The sequence below is a fragment of the Euleptes europaea genome, chromosome 9 (genome assembly GCF_029931775.1).
Source record: "Euleptes europaea isolate rEulEur1 chromosome 9, rEulEur1.hap1, whole genome shotgun sequence".
NCBI classification, from domain to species: Eukaryota; Metazoa; Chordata; class Lepidosauria; order Squamata; family Sphaerodactylidae; genus Euleptes; species Euleptes europaea.
This window is the reverse complement of record NC_079320.1, coordinates 58,532,181-58,550,290: the sequence shown is the minus strand read 5'-3', so window position 1 is coordinate 58,550,290 and position 18,110 is coordinate 58,532,181.

Genomic DNA, 18,110 nt, shown 5'->3' with positions numbered 1-18,110 from the left:
CTACATGGGGCACTGGTTATGTGGAAGTCTTTAAAACAGACTCATGTAGCTACCAGCACATGTGAGGCAGAATATTCTGCATTAAGCGACAGTGAGATTCAGCTGGAATGGCTGTGTCAACTGGCTAAAGACCTAAATCTTGAATATGAAATGCCTGTAAGTGTTTACTGTGATAATACTGCAGCACAGCAATTGGCTGGATATCAAGGTATAAGAACAAGAAGTAAACACATCACAATAAGATACCAGAATGTCAGGGAAGCGGTAAACAATGGTTTAATGGTTCTGAAACATTGTGCTTCAAATGTAAATATTGCTGACGTTTTCACCAAATGTTTGTCTACTGAAAAGTTTGAACTATTTAGAAGCAAATTGGGGCTTGCAATGTCAGTCTAGGAGGAGTGTTGGAATATGAGACTGCACATGGCAAGCAGATGGCAAGCAGATGTAAAAGATCTATGTGACAGCCAGGTGATTGGTGGTGTCACATGACAGCTCAATGACTGAGCAGAAAAACTGGCTTGTACTGGACTGAGCTAGATAGTCCTGGAGACAAGGCAGCCAACAGGTGATTGGCTGAGAGACTATGCCAGATATGTATATAGGTGTGTTATATATGTATTGGGTTGTGGGTTGTGGAGAGTTGATGACCAAGCGGAGCATTCTGTCACTGTGAATAAAAGAGCACTTTTGTACTACGTGCTGAGTCTTCTGTGCTTACTCGCCTGTAGAGCTGCAACGCTTTCTAACATACGCCAACATATTTCCCTCCCCAAAACTTTCCTTCCCAAGGCTCCACCTCTGAGCTCAGTGGTAGAGCATCTGCTTGGCATGCAGAAGGTTCCAGGTTAAATCCCCAGCATCTCCAATTAAAGGGACTAGGCAAGTAGGTGAGGTGAAAGACCTCCACCTGAGACCCCGGAGAGCTGCTGCCAGTTTGAGTAGACAATACTGACTTCGATGGACCAAGGGTCTGATTTAGTATAAGGCAGCTTTGTGTGTTCATGTGTTCACTTCCAAGCTCCAGGAATTTTCCAGCTGGAGCTGGCAACCCTAAAGGGAACTGATCTCTGTAGCTGGGAGATCTGTTGTGATTCCAGGAGATCTCCAAGCCCTACCTGGAGGCTGGGAATCCTAGAAGGAAAGAACAAAGCAAGAAAGTGAAGACACTATAGGGCCGCGTTGGCAAACCTATGGCACGCGGGGCCACTCCGGCACACGTAGCCCTCTTTGCCGGCATGCGCGGGTGGGCTCCAAAAGGCCTCCCGGGTCGTCTGTGCCCCTCCCTCTCTCAGCTGAGCTGCGGCCACGGCTCAGCTGTTCCTCGCTCCTCCCTCTCTCCCCTCCTAGCCGCAGGCCTTTCCGGCTCTGCCCCGCCCAACTCCACCTTGGCGCCACTCCACTGTAAATCCGGCGGCATGGGAGGTGACTCCGTGCCAGCGGCTCCAGCGCCGAGGCGCGCAAAGGGAGAGGAGGAGGAGGAGAAGAGGGGACGGGCAGAGCAGCTCCGACCACCAGGGAGAGTCGCGAAAAAGTCGCCAGCCCCCTCCCCCCAGCCCCCCTCGCTGAGCGCTCCGTGACTAAGCACTACGAAGGGCAGGTTGTAACTTTTTTTCTGCAGGGGGGCAGCAGGGAAGAGTGCCAACACAGCACCTTTCCCCCCCCCCACCGTGCATGCGTCGGCGCGTCAGCAGGGCTGAAGGCTTCCTGCCTCGCACGCACGCGGCTGGCTTCTTCCTCTTGCCCCCCTCTTGCCCCGCAAAAGCTGACAGGCGGTGGGGAGGCCAGCAGCAACGAGGTCGGGCCTCCTCCTCCAGGCTCCAGCAGCAGCTCCTCACTGCCTTACTCCTCCTCGTCCCCCTCAGGCGGCTCCCAAAAATCCAGCTCCAGGCTGCCCCCGCCATCGTACTCCTCCTCAGGTGCCTCTCCCCCTGCCGTTTTCGCCCACTGCCTCCTCCTTCTCAGGGCGCTCGCGGAGGGCCAGTCAGCCCCTCAACAGCCGTGCGTCTACCAGAGAAAGGCCTGCAGTCTCCTGCCGTCCTCCCCCTCTCCCCCCTCTTCTTCCTTCCTCCCTTTCATCCTTTCTTCCCCAGTTCCTTCCTTCCTCTTTTTCTCTCTGTCCCTCCCCCCACTCTTTTTCTTCCTTCCTTCCTTCCTCCCTTCCATCCTTCCTTCCCCAGTTCCTTCCTTCTCTTTCCTTTCCCAGTTCCTTCCTTTTTTCTGTCCCTCCCCCACTTACTTACTTCCTTTCATCCTTTCTTCCCCAGTTCCTCCCTTCTCTTTCCTTTCCCAGTTCCTTCCTTTCTCTTTCCTTCTCTGTTCCTCCCCCCACTTCCTTCCTTCCTTTCATCCTTTCTTCCCCAGTTCCTTCCTTCTCTTTCCTTTCCCAGTTCCTGCCTTCCTTCCCCTCTCTCTTTCTGTCTGTCTGTCTCCGTCCCTCCCCTTCTTTCCTCCTTCCTTCCCCAGTTCCTTCATTCTCTTTCCTTTCCCAGTTCCTTCCTTCCTTTCTCCATCCCTCCCCCTTCCCTTCCTCTACTAGGGCTGCCAACCTCCAGGTGGTGGCTGGAGACTAAAACCTTAGTATTCAGGTTAAATTGCCGTGTTGGCACTTTGCGATAAATAAGTGGGTTTTGGGTTGCAGTTTGGGCACTCGGTCTCTAAAAAGTTCACCATCACTACTATAGGGGCTTTCAGAGGAGGGAAAGAGGAATAGTGGAGGAAATGAAATGCCTACCGCAAGTCCTTGCAGGTTCCCACTTGTTTTTCATAATGTACAAAATAGGTTGCTTCGATTTGGAAACTTGGGATTTAAGAACCCCAACCACATTGGGAATTTGGGTAGGCCAAGGGCAGAGACTTGCAGAATGTTTCAAATTCTTCACTATTCTCTTTAAAGTTGTTTGCCAATTTCTTCCCAATCCTCTTCCCCAAGTCTGTAGAAACAATAAATGTACAAATCTGTAAGCATCTGTAGTTACGTTTATATAAATGGAATCTCAGGAATCGCTTTGGAAAGCTGCTCTAATGGCAATTAAGAACAAAAAGAAAAAGGTGTTATGCTTGACCTTAGCACTTGGGCCAGAACACATTTTCTTGTGATAAACTAGTGTACGAAAGTACAAGCTTCTATCACTTGTAAGTCTCACTTCCTTAGTAAAGATCTGGCTTCTTTAAATTGAGCTCAGTATTCCTCATCTTCCTTATAACTGTGAATAAGTGGAATAAAAAGGCACCTATTTAGCCAAATGTTCAAAATATTTGTTCTATAATTTTTCATTCTATTTCTACATCAAACCATGATGGGACTTTGAAGGGTATTTAATCTGGTTTGCTGACAACCTTGTGAATTTATGTGTGTGAAAGGCAGGTTTAATAATCACCTTCAGGAGTTTCCCCCCAGTTTCACATCGTCAAAATTTCCATCACTCCGTTGAGTGCCAAAGTCTCAAAATTTAGTTTAGCATTTATTATGAAAAAAAATGATACATTGTCTTTTTTAAAATGTCCAGAAATAAAAGGTCCAGGAATTTTGCAGCATATATATGTATTAACATGCAGATGCAAATAGAAATTACTTTAATGTTCATCATAGCAAGATGAATGTGTTTCTAATCTGCATTATGTTCTACAATACATCATCTTGTTTTTTCCAACATCATCCTGTTTATCTACCAATCAGAGAGATCACTTAGAAATTCTCCTCAGAAACAACAAGGACACACACCAAAAAAAAAACACCCTAGGATCAAGGATACTGGTTGATTCGTCTACTCTAATAAGTGCTATAAATTATTTACTAAACTTCAAAGCCTTAAATTCAGGAAGAACAGAGAGAGAGGCAAAAGTAGGATTTGTTTGTTTATTATCAATTATTTATATGGTATGTTTTACAGTGCAAAATATGCAGAAAAGGCATAATTCTGAAGAACCGTGTACAATAAAAATGTTATATTAAGTTAATTCCAATAAACCTACTCTACCAATATATCTACACACAAATTACAAATAGAAACTTTTCCAGAAAATTTTCCTTATTAAACATGGAAGTACAAACCATCTTATGAAGAGGAGCTGTTTCACTCACACTCACAAGCACTGTGTGTAAAACATGTCATTTCAATATGCAAAACAGTATTTCAAAGACATAGCAATTTAAGCTTTGAATCAAAGTAAACACCAGCTTAGAACCCAACTAAACTGATAAAACATTTAGATGCTAGGGTAACAACAGCAAGCTACATTAACTTCACATCAGAAATAGATTTTTTTAAACACAACGGATTAAAGGTCAGACCAAAAATTAACATGTCAGTCTCTGTAATAAAGGCAGACCTCAAACTGGTCTAACAACCTCAATAATTTTTTTGCTCTGATTAAAAAACAACCCTGAGATTTGAGGTACATATGTTAGAAACCCATTGTTTTTCATGTGCCTCAGGTCAAACGTGATAAACTTCACACTTTCAACTGGTGCCATTTGTAACAGATTGGATGAAACAGGCCTACAAAAGAATCAATAAATGTAAAGACTGGAAAGAATTAGAGAGGGTTTGCAGACTTGTACCTATTGTCTGGGGGAATTGGATGTCAGTTTGAGTATTATAACTTTGACAAAGGTTTTCCAGCTTTAATTTACTTCCAACACATAATAGGTGATAATGGCAACAATGAGAAACACTAGTTAATCAGAATACATAATTTAGCAAACAGTTTAATGAAATTTCAACATATTAATGTTGCCAACATATTCTACATCTGCCATTCAAAGAAAGTTCACAAGGGTGTCGGCAAAAACTTTGTTGCAGAGTTCTAGTACCTTATATTCCAAGAATATAAAAGAAATCACTTTCTCTCTTTATTATAGTTCTAATAGATGAACTGTAAGAACAGTTAACAATGAAAATGCGTAACTACTGACTGACTTAATTACTGAATTACCACAGCTAAGCTCACGATAGTAATAATACTATTTAGGAAATTCACAAGATACATTTTAGATATTGTGTGTCCCATATAATCTTAAAGATGATAAATGTATTCCACTAGTTAAAGGTAACATAGAATAGATCACTGGTGATCAAGAGGGCATCATCGTGCTGAATAAAAATCAGTGTGTTCCTTAAATACATAAAATCTTTAAGGGTGACTGGAATCAGTGCAATGTATTTATTTATTATTCTTATATCCCACTCTCCCCAGCAAAGCCAGGCTCAGAGCGGCTTACAACAAAATTGGAACAAATTAGATTCTTTTTAAAACGTTTAATGATTTTTCAAGCACCACTTTCAGTAAATCTCATATAATGTAAATCAGAGGATCATAATGTACATATGAGAAAATGTATACTTTGTACATCTTCATAATCTATGCATTTTGGTTTTGAAGCGACAGGCTTCTCCTACTGTACCATTCTGGAGTCTTATAACATCTTCCTAGAGAAGGGAAGCATTCTATCATATAAATGAAAATAACTGCTTCTATTATGCATTTAATACTTTACCTACTTTCTAGAAAATAATCCTGAACATATGGGACAATGCTTCAAAAGATAAAATGAAATTATTCAAAGATTGCTTAATTCTATATCCCATTGGGTAAAATTGGATACGGAAGGTAAAATACTCCTATCCCAGGTTCCTCCTCAAACCACAAGCTGTTCATGTGCAGCTGATAGTACAGGATGTCTGAAAGTCCCTTTATAACCAAGTTCATACACTGAAACAACCACTGCAGTATAAGGGTTTTCCCCCATGAAATGAGGAAGAAACCCTAACTGCAGATATACAAACATAAGCTATCAAAAGGTTCAGAATCAAAAGAAATTGCCACTCTGTCTTAATAGGGAGAGGAATTTCACTGGATAGTCAAATGCTTATAAGATGTGAAATGTTGTTTTAAAGGTAACATCACTCCAACAGATACACAATCAGATTATTACTAGAACTAAGCAACTATGGCCGTGTTGGCAAACCTATGGCACGCGTGCCAAGTCTGGCACGCCGAGCCCTCTCTGTGGGCACGCGACTCCCCGCCTGGCTTTGAAGGGCTCCAGGCTGCCTGCAGGCAGCGTGGAGCCCTTCAAAGCTGCCCCGCCCCTGGACTCCCTGCCGCCCAGCTGCGGAACCCTGCCCGGGGACAAAACAAAAAAAGGCGGCAAACTTTTAATTTAAACAGCTTCCCCGCCCCAAAAGGCGGAGAAGGAGCCTTCTGTCCCCTGCAACTACTGAGCGGGTGCTCCAGCCAACGTTTTTGCATTGATCGCCCCAGCAGCCCCGCTCGGAAGGAACCCGGACGGGCCCCTCCCACTTTGGGTCTCCCGCCGCCGGACTGTTCCATTCCGAGCGCAGGAAGCAGGGAGATCTCCAGCCCTGGGTCGGTGACCTCCTCGCCGCCGACTTCTCCCACTCCTTCGACCCAAACGTGGTCCGGCGGAGGAAGGGCCAGCGGCAGCCTCGAGAGACTCCCGGCTGAGCGGGCGGCGGGCAAGGCGATGGAGCGGCCGAGCCTCCCAGCTCTCCCAGTCTCCTCGCCCCCTGCTCATCCAGCATCCCTGCATCCTGGGCTGGGATGCCTGGCGGCGGCGGCAGCAGCAGCACCTGATTCGAGCTCCGGCTTGGGAAGAGGCTCGGGAGCAAGCGAGCAAGGCAGAACAGCGCTACAGCACGCATGCGCGCTCGCTTTTGGGGTGCCTCTCCTCCCCCCCCCCACGGCAGCTCCTGCCCACGCAGCTTTCCTTTGCCCAAAACCAACAGTGGGGACGCAGCCCGGCCCTGGCTTTTGCCATGAACCGTTTTGTGTGGTGACTGTTTGCCGCCAGTTTGTTTTTTAACCTCCCACCCGGGGGTGGGGGGGGGAGGTGGGAAGGCTGAAGCCCGGTCGCAGGGAGACGACTGTGTGTGTCTCTGTGTGTGAAGGCTTTTCTCTTTTCTTCCTTTTTCTGTCACTATCCTATTCTTTCTCTCCTCTTTTTCTGTCTCTTCCCTCCTCTCTTTCTCTATTTTCTCTCTCTTCTCTCTCTCTCTCTCTCTCTCTTTCCTTCTTTCCCTGCTTCCTTTCTTCCTTCTTTCTGTCCTTCATTCTTTCCTTCCTTCCTTTCTTCTTTCCATACTTCTTTCTGTCCTTCCTTCCTTCCTTCCTTCTGTCCTTCATTCCTACCTTCTATCCTTCTTTCCTTGCTTCTTTCCTTCTTTCCTTCCTTCTTTACCTGCTTCCTTCCTTCTTTCTGTCCTTCATTCTTTCCTTCCTTCTTTCCTTTCTTTCCTTCTTTTCTTCCTTCCTTCCCTGCAGATCGACTGCAGGCTGCAAGCTGCGCCCCCCTGGCACCTCGGTTGCCTGGGCCCACCGCTGGCTGCCCTCTCCCCTGGGAGGAGGGGGAAGACCTGGGGGAGCAGAGGCATCCTCCAAGGCTTCTCTACATAGCCTCCCCTAGGGTTGCCAACCTCCAGGTGGTGGCTGGAGATCTCCTGCTATTACAACTGATCTCCAGCCAATAGAGATCAGTTCCCCTGGAGAAAATGGCCACTTTGGCCATTGGGCTCTATGGCTGTGCAGTCTTCCTCCCCAAACCCCGCCCTCCTCAGGCTCCACCCCCCAAACCTCCTGCCAGTGGTGAAGAGGACCTGGCAACCCTAGCTTCCCCCCCACACACACACCAGGAGATCTACGCCCGGTATGGCCCCCGAACAATTTGCATATAAATATGCAAATGGCCCTTGGCAGAAAAAAGGTTCCCCACCCCTGTTCTAAACTAAAACCTCAGTATTCAGGTTAAACTGCCGCATTGGCACTCGGCGATAAATAAGTGGGTTTTGGGTTGCAGTTTGGGCACTCGGTCTCTAAAAGGTTCGCCATCACTGAACTATGGTGAGTTCATATATACACACATTTGCTCACTAACAAAATGGCTTAATGTATAAAGTGTAAAAAAACAATGCCCTGATATAATGGAACAGGCATGGTGGTTGGGGCTTGCTAAAAATCTTGCCAAGCAGTTGTTTGGTAGGCAAAAGGCTCGGGATCAGGAAATAGGACCATATATTCATCTCCATATATATATGTAGAAGTTTGCATCTGCTCCAGATTAACTATTTGTATGCTGTATTAGTCAACTGTTAGTCACATATGGAACAAGAAATGCCAGATGTTCAAGTTTGATTTGGAAAAGGAAGAGGCACTAGAGCTCAAATTGCAAACTTACATTGGTTACTGGAGCATATGAGGGAATTTCATAAGAAAATCAGCTTGTTTTTCATAGATTACAACAAAGCTTTTGATTGTGTGGATCATGAAAAACTATGGTCCATGTTAAAAGAAATGGGTGTGCCACAACGTATATTCCTTGAATTAATCCTCAACCAAAAGACAGACTACAACCAAGTAATCAGAAGGAGAGTGAGATTGGGAAAGGCAACTGTTAAAAATATAGAAAACATCCTTAAGTGAAAGGAAGCAGAACTAGTGACCAAGATCCAAGATAATTAATGCTATAGTAGTCCTCATTACTATTTATGGCTGCGAAAGATGGACAATGAAGAAAGTTGTCAGGAAAGTTTCCATTTGAAATGTGGTATTGGGGGAGAATTTTGTGGATACCATGGACAGCCAAAAAGACAAATAAGTGGGTTCTAGATCAAATCAAGCCCTAGAATCTAAAACAACTAAACTGAGGTTATCATACTTTGGTCACATTATAAGACAAGAGTCACTAGAAAAGACAATAGCACTAGGAAAAGTTGAAAGCAGCAGGAAAAGAAGACCCAACATGAGATGGACTGGCTTATAAAGACAGCCACGGTCTTCAGTTTGCAAGACCCGAGCAAGGCTGTTAAGGATAAGATATTTTGGAGGTCATTAATTCATAAGGTCACCTTAGTCGGAAGCGACTTGTCGGAACTTAGGAGACACACACATTAGTCAACTAGATCACTGCTACATATTTCTACCAAAGCCAGATGAAGATGTATGTGATATCCTGGTTGCTTGAAGGGCTCTGCACCTGCTCATCGAGACATTTAAGGTTATGGCCTTTCACAAAGATTCTTTACAAGTAACTCTAATAGAATGGTAAGTCTCACTTGATGCAAGAATTCCAAGAGAGGATAAAAGACACTTAAAATCTAAACAGTATGAAGAATTTCCTTGCACAACAGATGCTGCTGAAGTAGGTGCAATCCATTAAGGGCTGCTGCTTCCTTAACCTCTACTCTACTGCTCCTTAACCTCTATTTCAAGCCCCACTGAAATGAAGGGAAATTGCTCATCAACACTGCTTGGTGGATTCTAACAAGAATTTGTTAGAGTATAGCTCATCGAAGAGACTACTTGTACCTCAATAATAAAAATATAGCGTTTCCAGGAAAAAATAAAGTATTTTTGTAGCTCTGTGACATGATTCCACATAAGCAAAGAAGCTTTTCTGTTCCCTTCTGCAAGAAATGAAATGTTCAAGTACATGAAACAGTTGATCCCCATTACTGTGTGGATCATTTCTCTTCATAAAAGAGAATACAAATTCTTATATGCAAAGCTTTGTGGCACATTACATAGTTAATGTAATAATTACTAAATAAAAAATTACATGTAAACTAAAAAAGCCATTTTGTCATTGATCAAATGTGTGCATATATAAACATGTACTCTTGCTTAGTTCTAGGAATAATCAGATCGTATGTCTGTATGTTACCATTAATTTGAATTACCCAAGGTACACAAATTTTAGGTATCTGGTTATAACCGAATGTTGTTGTGTCAATCATTAGTGGGCTATGTGTTTCAAATAAGGATTGGATAAGGGTCAATCCTGGAACTTACCTTTTCCTACTAGTTGCTTAACTACAAAAGCATGGTTTTAGACTGAAAGAGTTTTACATAGATGGTGGTAGCTTTGTTTATAGTCCAGTGCATAAGCATGAGGTGTGATGATTGTCTGTTATGAATGCATACATACTGTGCAGTATCCACACATCTCTTTCCCTAAATTAGGACCACTGGAGGTGGCTGGCACCAAGTCTGCATGGCAAGTCTGTTGGCCTTTGCATGCTTTGCATGCTTTGCAACTGAGCCAGCTCACCAGAGTAAATAACAAACACCACCACATCAGAGATGCCACTCACAGAAATTCAGACATCTCCAAATGCCTTTTGAAACTGAAATGTTTTAACCGGACAATTGAAGGTGATGAGGTCAGGCAATTCCATTCGGAACTGAGTGCAATTGCTCTGTAATCCCAGTTAGGATTCTCACCACCACATTTTGAACCAACTGTAACTTCTAGTTATTGTTAGGATGCTGACCCACGAACAAAAAATATGCGATGTACAATAATTATAATTCATATGAAGTACTCACAAAACACATGGAGCTGCCTTGTACCAACTGAGATCATTATTGTCTTTCCCAACATTTTAACAAGGCATACTAGAGTTTTGACTCTAACTGTGTTCTGGGGAAACAGTGGTTTTTTCAGCGGTTCGTCAATGAAAACATTGGTAATAGTGAACAACTTTCACCAGAAAAGCAGAGTATTTTCCCTCACTTATACAGCATGTAGATGGTACAGATGCTGGGCATACTCTAGGGCATACTGTTACATGTGCATGCATAGATGCTACTTCCCATGAATATGAGGTAATTTGCAATATATTACACACGTGCACATTATTTGCATGTGTTCTATCTGTTTACACCATTTTTCTTCTCCCTTGTTGAGAAATCACAAAAATCATGCCTGCCATGTGTGGAAGGCAAACTAATAATGTGACAGCTATCTCAGACACCAAGTGTGAAAAAGGGGTTATGTCAAATAAATTTATTATTTTTCAAAACTGCAGCATAAAAAACTAATCCGTAGATCATCTGTAAACTTATTTGCCCAGTATGAAAGGTAAAACAACTTGTATGAATACTTAGTTATCAGAAGTAACTGTCATATGTTAAGGCAAGTTACACATAGAGAGCCTAAAAGCAGCAAAAGAATGCAATATGTCAAGTTTTATTGATGAACTCACTGGATGCCTTGTCAAGTATTTTGTAAGGAGCAATGTAGAACAATGTAGAACAGAAGAGCTATCTTCCTCAAAGATATAATAGTTTAAATGTAAAATGCTAAAAGTAGCCTACAATGATTGCATCGTTGGGCTGCAGTCCACAATAGCAGTGAGGCCAGATTATTTGCATTTAAACCAATTTACTCTAATTGATTTAAATACCATGTTTAGTTCCAAGCACTCGGACTTAACTGATTTCTGCACGAGGCTGCCTTTTGATTGCCGACTTGAACTAAAAATCTGCTAAATGATGTATATTCTTAGAAAAAAAGAATCTAGTCAAGCACTGAAATACAATCTAAGTATCTCCTTCTTATAACCTCTTTAGATAAAGATTGTTGATACCATACCACATACTGTCAAAGTCTTAAAAATACTGTTTAATTTTCTTTAATCCATTTCGCTTTATGGACGTAAAATGCCCATCAGACAATAATAGAGCAGTTTCCATAAGGAATAAATTGTTACTGCTTGACAAAGCCTCTTTTTAATACTAGAATAGGGAAATATAAAAGTGTCTTTTTATATAATTATATTAACAAATGAGCTAGCAAGTTCTCGTTTTACAGCTGCTAGTACATGATGAAGCAACTGGGTTTGTTCTCTTACCATTTTCTCCTAATTAATTTGAGCCAAAATATTCCCAATTGTTTTACAATTGTTTCAAAATGTGATTTCATATATGGTGAAACGACAAGTCAAAGACCCTCTACTCCTAAACCCATTAAAGATAGCAAGGATTTTACCCTAACGCTTCTTTCTTGTGTGTCCTTCATTACTACTGGACATGATCACAGGAAATTAACGAGTCTTCACCACTTCATTTATATGCACCACCCCACTGAATACAATCACTCTGAAATAACAAATCTTATCATTTACATGGAACATCTTCCCCCATTTATAACAATTAGGTATTCCTTGTTCTTGCTTGCCAGCATGAAGTTCCGTGCATGCACATAAGAATCCTATCATGCCTTGTTATAAATCAGATTCAAGTTACATTCCTGCATCTATTTAGATAAAATTATTCTGATCTGATGGGCAGCTAGTTGCACTAACATATAAAACAGGTTTGCAGCAGAGCTGTATAAGATAACCTTATTGGCACTAATTACGTGTCTTGGGCCCTTGCTATATTCTAGCTGAGGCTTTAAAAGTATAGAAGTTGAAGGACAACAAAGAAAAGCCATTGGCTATATTTCAATAGTGCCTAAACCACATATAACCAATTCTTACCATCTACACTGAGCCATGAAGGAAGAATTTGCACACCTGGGGCACTTGGATAGTTGGATTAGTTAAAAATTTATTCATACATTTTCAGGGCAAACATAAGTAGATTTACTCTGAATTCCATTGAAGTCTACTTAATGGGTCTCACTCCCAGCAAAGTGCTATTAGGATTACACTGTTAGGTACCTTTATTCCTGCTAGCAGGTTGTGTCTGCTCTACTTTAGAGGGGGGAAATAGTTAAATATTGCACTCCCATGACTGAAGCAATGTTCTTACACAAAAAAAAAAAGCTCTCTCATTGTACTAGAATTTGGGGTCACCTAACAACATTGATTGGCAGTAGTAATAGGCCAGAAAAAAGTACTTCATATATTACATTATAAGACCCCTGTACTGGACACAGTTGCAGCTTTTATACCTGGCTTGAAGGTTTCTTCAAGGCACATGGCTGACATTTATAAATAAGATGGTGTAGATACCAGGGATCTTCAACGTGGTGCCCATGGGTGCTGTTGTACCCACCAACATCTTTTCTGGAACCATCAAGTGTTTTTGGGAAGTGGGCGGGGCCAGGTAGGGCTTTTGCCCAGCAAGGATTCTGATTAGCTGTGCACATATTTTAAAATGTTGCTTTGGCAGCAGCTGCGACCATGCAGCAGAAACTGCACTGTGTTACTGGAGTTAAACTGTGGCAATCATTTTGTGGCGGCTCCGCCTCCTGTGGCAGCCATTTTGTTGCTGTGCCCAGCATGCTGTGCCAGAATTCCAAATGTGCCTGTGGGCTCAAAAAAGCTGAGGACTCTTGGTGTAGATGGACTTCACTCTAATCTAGCAGCTATGTGGATATGAACTTATGAGGATATGAACTGTTACCACCAAACTTCTGTCTTTAACCATAGGAAGAAGCAAGATTGCAAATTTGTTTGGCACTCACATTGAGTTGCAAAAATATAACTATAAACTACAGATCACACCCAGTCTTTCAACTATAAGTAGGAGATTGGGCAGCATCAAGTCTCTACAAGTCCATTCTAAAAATACACATTAGATACACAAAAAATATTATTTTCTCTGATGATTCACTCAGTGAATCAGTCCTCTATGAAAAGCAGGTATTTCTACGGCAAAAAGGAAACAGCCTTGAAGCCAGCATCAGCAGTTACATTCTTCATTTGCTCAAAATGGAGGGGGAGATCCTTAACATGTTTAATACAAACTACTGTAAGAACAGTTCAAAGAGTAATAAAAGACCGACCTGAAAAAGTGACGATGGGATTCTAACTGACAAGGACCCTGCCTTTCCCGATTACTCAAACATGAATCATAGTGTAATGCTTTAAGAACACTGCATTATGTCAGTGAAACGGCACATAGATGGTAAAACGATGGTCTTCAAAGAAACTCCTACAAAAGCTGAAGGCTGCATGAGAGTCCATGACTTTTAAACAGATTTGTGATACAGTGCACAATAGACTATTGTATAAAAGATGTAAAACAGCTTTTGTCCATTCGTAATGTCTCCCCAAATATTCCTGGGAGCAACACTATATTGTTTTCTATCTCAGTACACACGCACACACACTATTTACACACACTCTATACTGAAATACAAAACACCATTATGCTTCTCTACAAAAGGCCATGTTAAAATGAGTCACTGTATAATGTACAGAAGGCACCCTAAATCTAAGATGTACTCAAAAATAATTTTTGCAGGCATTTACATTTTTTTTAACAATTGGAGCAATCTGTTTACCTCTCTAAGTGTTCCAAAAGTGGGCTGCTCCAACTTCATTTTAGCAGAATGGAAATAATTTCAGAAAACTCAGGTTTCAAACAAGGACTCTAGAAGACTGTATGCATAGGGTTGCCAACCTCTAGGTACTAGCTAGAGATCTCCTGCTATTACAAGAGATCAGTTCACCTGGAGAAAATGGCCACTTTGGCAATTGGACTCTCTGGCATTGAAGTCCCTCCCCTCCCCAAACCCCGCGCTCCTCACAGGCTCTGCCCAAAAAAACTCCTGCCAGTGGCAAAGAAGGACCTGGCAACCCTATGTATGCATGCAAACAATGAACCTTTGGTGCCAGAACTTTCATTGTTTCATATATTTAACACAATCATCTGATGAGGAAGATTTAAAGTGCTGGTTCTTACTTTCAAAGCCTTGAAAAGGTAAGGCCTTTTGTACCATCCTGCTGCAGCTTCGCTTTGTGTTGATTTTGTTGGCCTGAATTTTAATGGAGATTTCTTCCTAATCACTTTACTGTCATATATTTTACCTGTAGTTGGTTTATATTGATGGCCCCATTTTATGATTTTTGTGCAAGTTTTGCTTATGCTTTGTTTTTTAATTAGGTCTTTCTGCTGCTGTGTTCATTCCTTCTTTTTCCTATACTGGTTTTAGTGTGTTTTTAAAATTAATGTTCCATTTGCTGTAAAAATTGTTGTAAGCCATTTCAGGCAGTTCTAGACAGTCACGGCATTGTGTGTCAGTTGTGATGTGCTGCAGTAGTACTGCTGAAATGACTTTGAAGAAAAGTCACCCATCTTTTTTTTCTTCCAAGGCTCATAGGAGTGCTGGGACAATGGTGGTAGAATCAAACCTCTCATGCTGTGCAGGGCCTTGACTGGGGCTGCACATACCTGAAAAGTTAACTGTAAAAAAAGATACTGGTGAACACTGCAGCCAGAATGTTGACTGGAGTGGGTCTTAGGGACCATGCTTGTTCCACCTACTTTCTTTTTTCCACCTATATTCTTGTTCCACCTACACTGGCTACCAATTTGCTTCTGGGCCCAATTCCAGGTATTGACCTTTTAAAACTCTATACAGCTTGGGGCCAGCATACCTTAAGGACCACCTATGCCCCATGAACCTCCCCATCCACTCCAGTCATCTATGAAGCTTCTGCTTTGTGTGCCCCTGCCCCCTGAGGCTATATACATGGCAACCCAAGAAAGGGCTTTCTCAGTTGTGGTGTCAAAACCTTAGAACTCTCTCTCCAGGGAGATTTACCTGTCTCAACTGGTGTATTCTGCCAGCGGGGGAAGATTTTTGCTCTGTTTGGCATACTCTCAAATAACTTATTGGCCTCTTCCCCGGTACTTGTCATTATGTGTTTAATATGTTTGTATTGAATTATTCTCTGTGTGTGTGTGTGTGTGCGCGCACACACACACACACAATGTTCTTAATGCTGAAATGTTTTAACATTGAATGTTCACAGCATTGGAGACCCTATCCAGATAGAAAGGCAGCATAGAAATACTTTAAATCAATAACAAAATGTAAATAGGATGTATAGAACATGCCTGTTACCAAATAATCTCCTTCATCTGCTTGATAGCATTTCCAGTGCCTCCCAACTATGAGAATACCAGAAGCTTACTAATTCTCTCTTCACAATTCATCAAATGGGTAGTAGAACTACATGGGTAGTAGAACTAAGAACTCTTCTATCTGCATTTTGCCAGTCTACATATCAGTTGTTATAATTAGCAATATACTTATCTGTAACCATCCAGCATTACAGGCAAGAAGCTTCCCTGCTATACAGTGCTTCTGAAGCAACTCTGCCCACCCAGGTTTGCCCTGCCCTGGTAACTATATAAAACTTTGGGATCAGGATGGGGCTTTGCCTGGACATCAAATACTCTTAAAGCGAGCCTGTACATCTCCAACTGTACACATTGTTTTCATTATCTGGATAAATATGGGACTACTCCATGAGACTCTATTATCCAAGTTATTTCCCCCCAATACCATAGACCAGTATCATGACAAAATGTAGACTACTGAATCACAGATGCTATATCTTTCTAAGAAGCACAGTGAAAATTAATGGAATTTATCTAGCTAGAGATCTTCATTGGTTTGCTTTTGCCTACTTTACTGTTTCAGTATCTTGGCCTTGGTAACCTTTATAATTCTGCTTATAGTGATGGCCACTCTCAGAAACAACAGGGCTTATTAAGGCTAAGTACCAGTGCATGAATGAAACTAGGTCAACATGCTTTATCCAAATTTGCTTGTAGCATCGAGCTAGAACCAATACCCTTAAATCCTTTTCCTTTGCTATTTATATTTTTTTTAGTGAGGTGAGACTTACATATATCCAACAAAAGGTTTGTTTGTTTATGTTCTTATTTTAATAACATGAGACTACATTCACTGTCGAAGGCTTTCACGGTCAGAGTTCATTGGTTCTTGTAGGTTATCCGGGCTGTGTGACCGTGGTCTTGGTATTTTCTTTCCTGACGTTTCGCCAGCAGCTGTGGCAGGCATCTTCAGAGGATTAACACTGAAGACACTGTCCTTCAGTGTTACTCCTCTGAAGATGCCTGCCACAGCTGCTGGCGAAACGTCAGGAAAGAAAATACCAAGACCACGGTCACACAGCCCGGATAACCTACAAGAACCAAACTACATTCACTGTTTACTAAATCCTATGTATAAAAATTACTAGTTCACATTAAATAATATATGTGACAATGAACCTCACTCTTGCATGAGCAGAGAAAGCCTTAGTGCTAAATTCACTCGGTGAACATCAGGGGCAATTGCCCTTACTGCAGCCATTCTGTGCCTCGTGGTGTATCATTCACAAGGGTCCTCCAGCCCTCAGCAGAAGGGTTTTAAAGGAGCAAGGGTAAGACAAAGATCTACTTCTGTCAACCCTTTCTGCTTACAAAACTTCTGATCAAATCCAAGATAACTAGCTTCCATAAACTATAATAGTAATTTTTTTAAAAATTGGGCACAAATTTATTAATGACCCAATAAATGTTTCTGCTTTCATTCTACCACTCATCAGTACACCTCAACCACCAATAAAGCATAATACTTACATTTAATATAGAAGCACTCAACATATCTGAAAGTTCAATTAAAAGCCTATAAGTTAAAATTTTTAACATATGGTTTATTGGTTACTAAAATTGTAATTTTGCTGAAAAATGTTTCCATCATCATGATTTGGATCCTAAATTGCTGTTCTGTAGGTGCAACTTCAGTTCTGCCGATGGAACAGCATTTCTGTCAGCAAAGGGGGAGGGTGTTATTTGGGGATTTATTTCTATAGTTTTAAATTGTGGTGTTTAAATTATTATTTGTAAGCCACTTTGAGCCACAAGGAATGCAGGAAAATCCACATTCCATGCACAGATGCAAGCCACTGAATCCAACCCATGTTTCTTTTATTAAAATGTATTTATACTCAGGATGACAACTTGACCCCACTGAAGTCAACGGCAGTTCTGTTAAAACAAAATTGTGACCCCTGTGAATTTAATAATTTATAATTCAAAGAAAAATACTTTGCGAAATCCAGTCACCATAGCAACAGTTTCACTTACCTAAAATTTGCAACATATTTTCCATTCTACTCATTAGCTTTATTTCACTGAAACAAATATTTTGATAGTCACCTATCAAGAGCTGTTCACATGAAGGTGGCCTCTCTTCAACAGATTATGGAAAGTGAAGTTTATACGTAAATTTAGTTTTCTAATGTAACTAGTTTGAACAAATATTTAGTGTATACCTTACCAACATTTATTTCAATATGAAGAACTATAGAGTAGGAGAAGCAACGCAACTGTTTCAAGAATATAAATATCAACTTATATTCAAGTTGGTTTTTTTAAGCAAGGACAATTTTTTTAAAAAAAACACCAACTTCAATATAAGTTGATATTTATATTATACAAGACAAGCTAGTAACACCATAATCAATTAAAGGGGGGGGGGGAATCTTACATTATTCAATCCATTGCATAGTGGATGAATTGTAAGAAAATTGGTGTCTTGCCTCACCAATAACTTA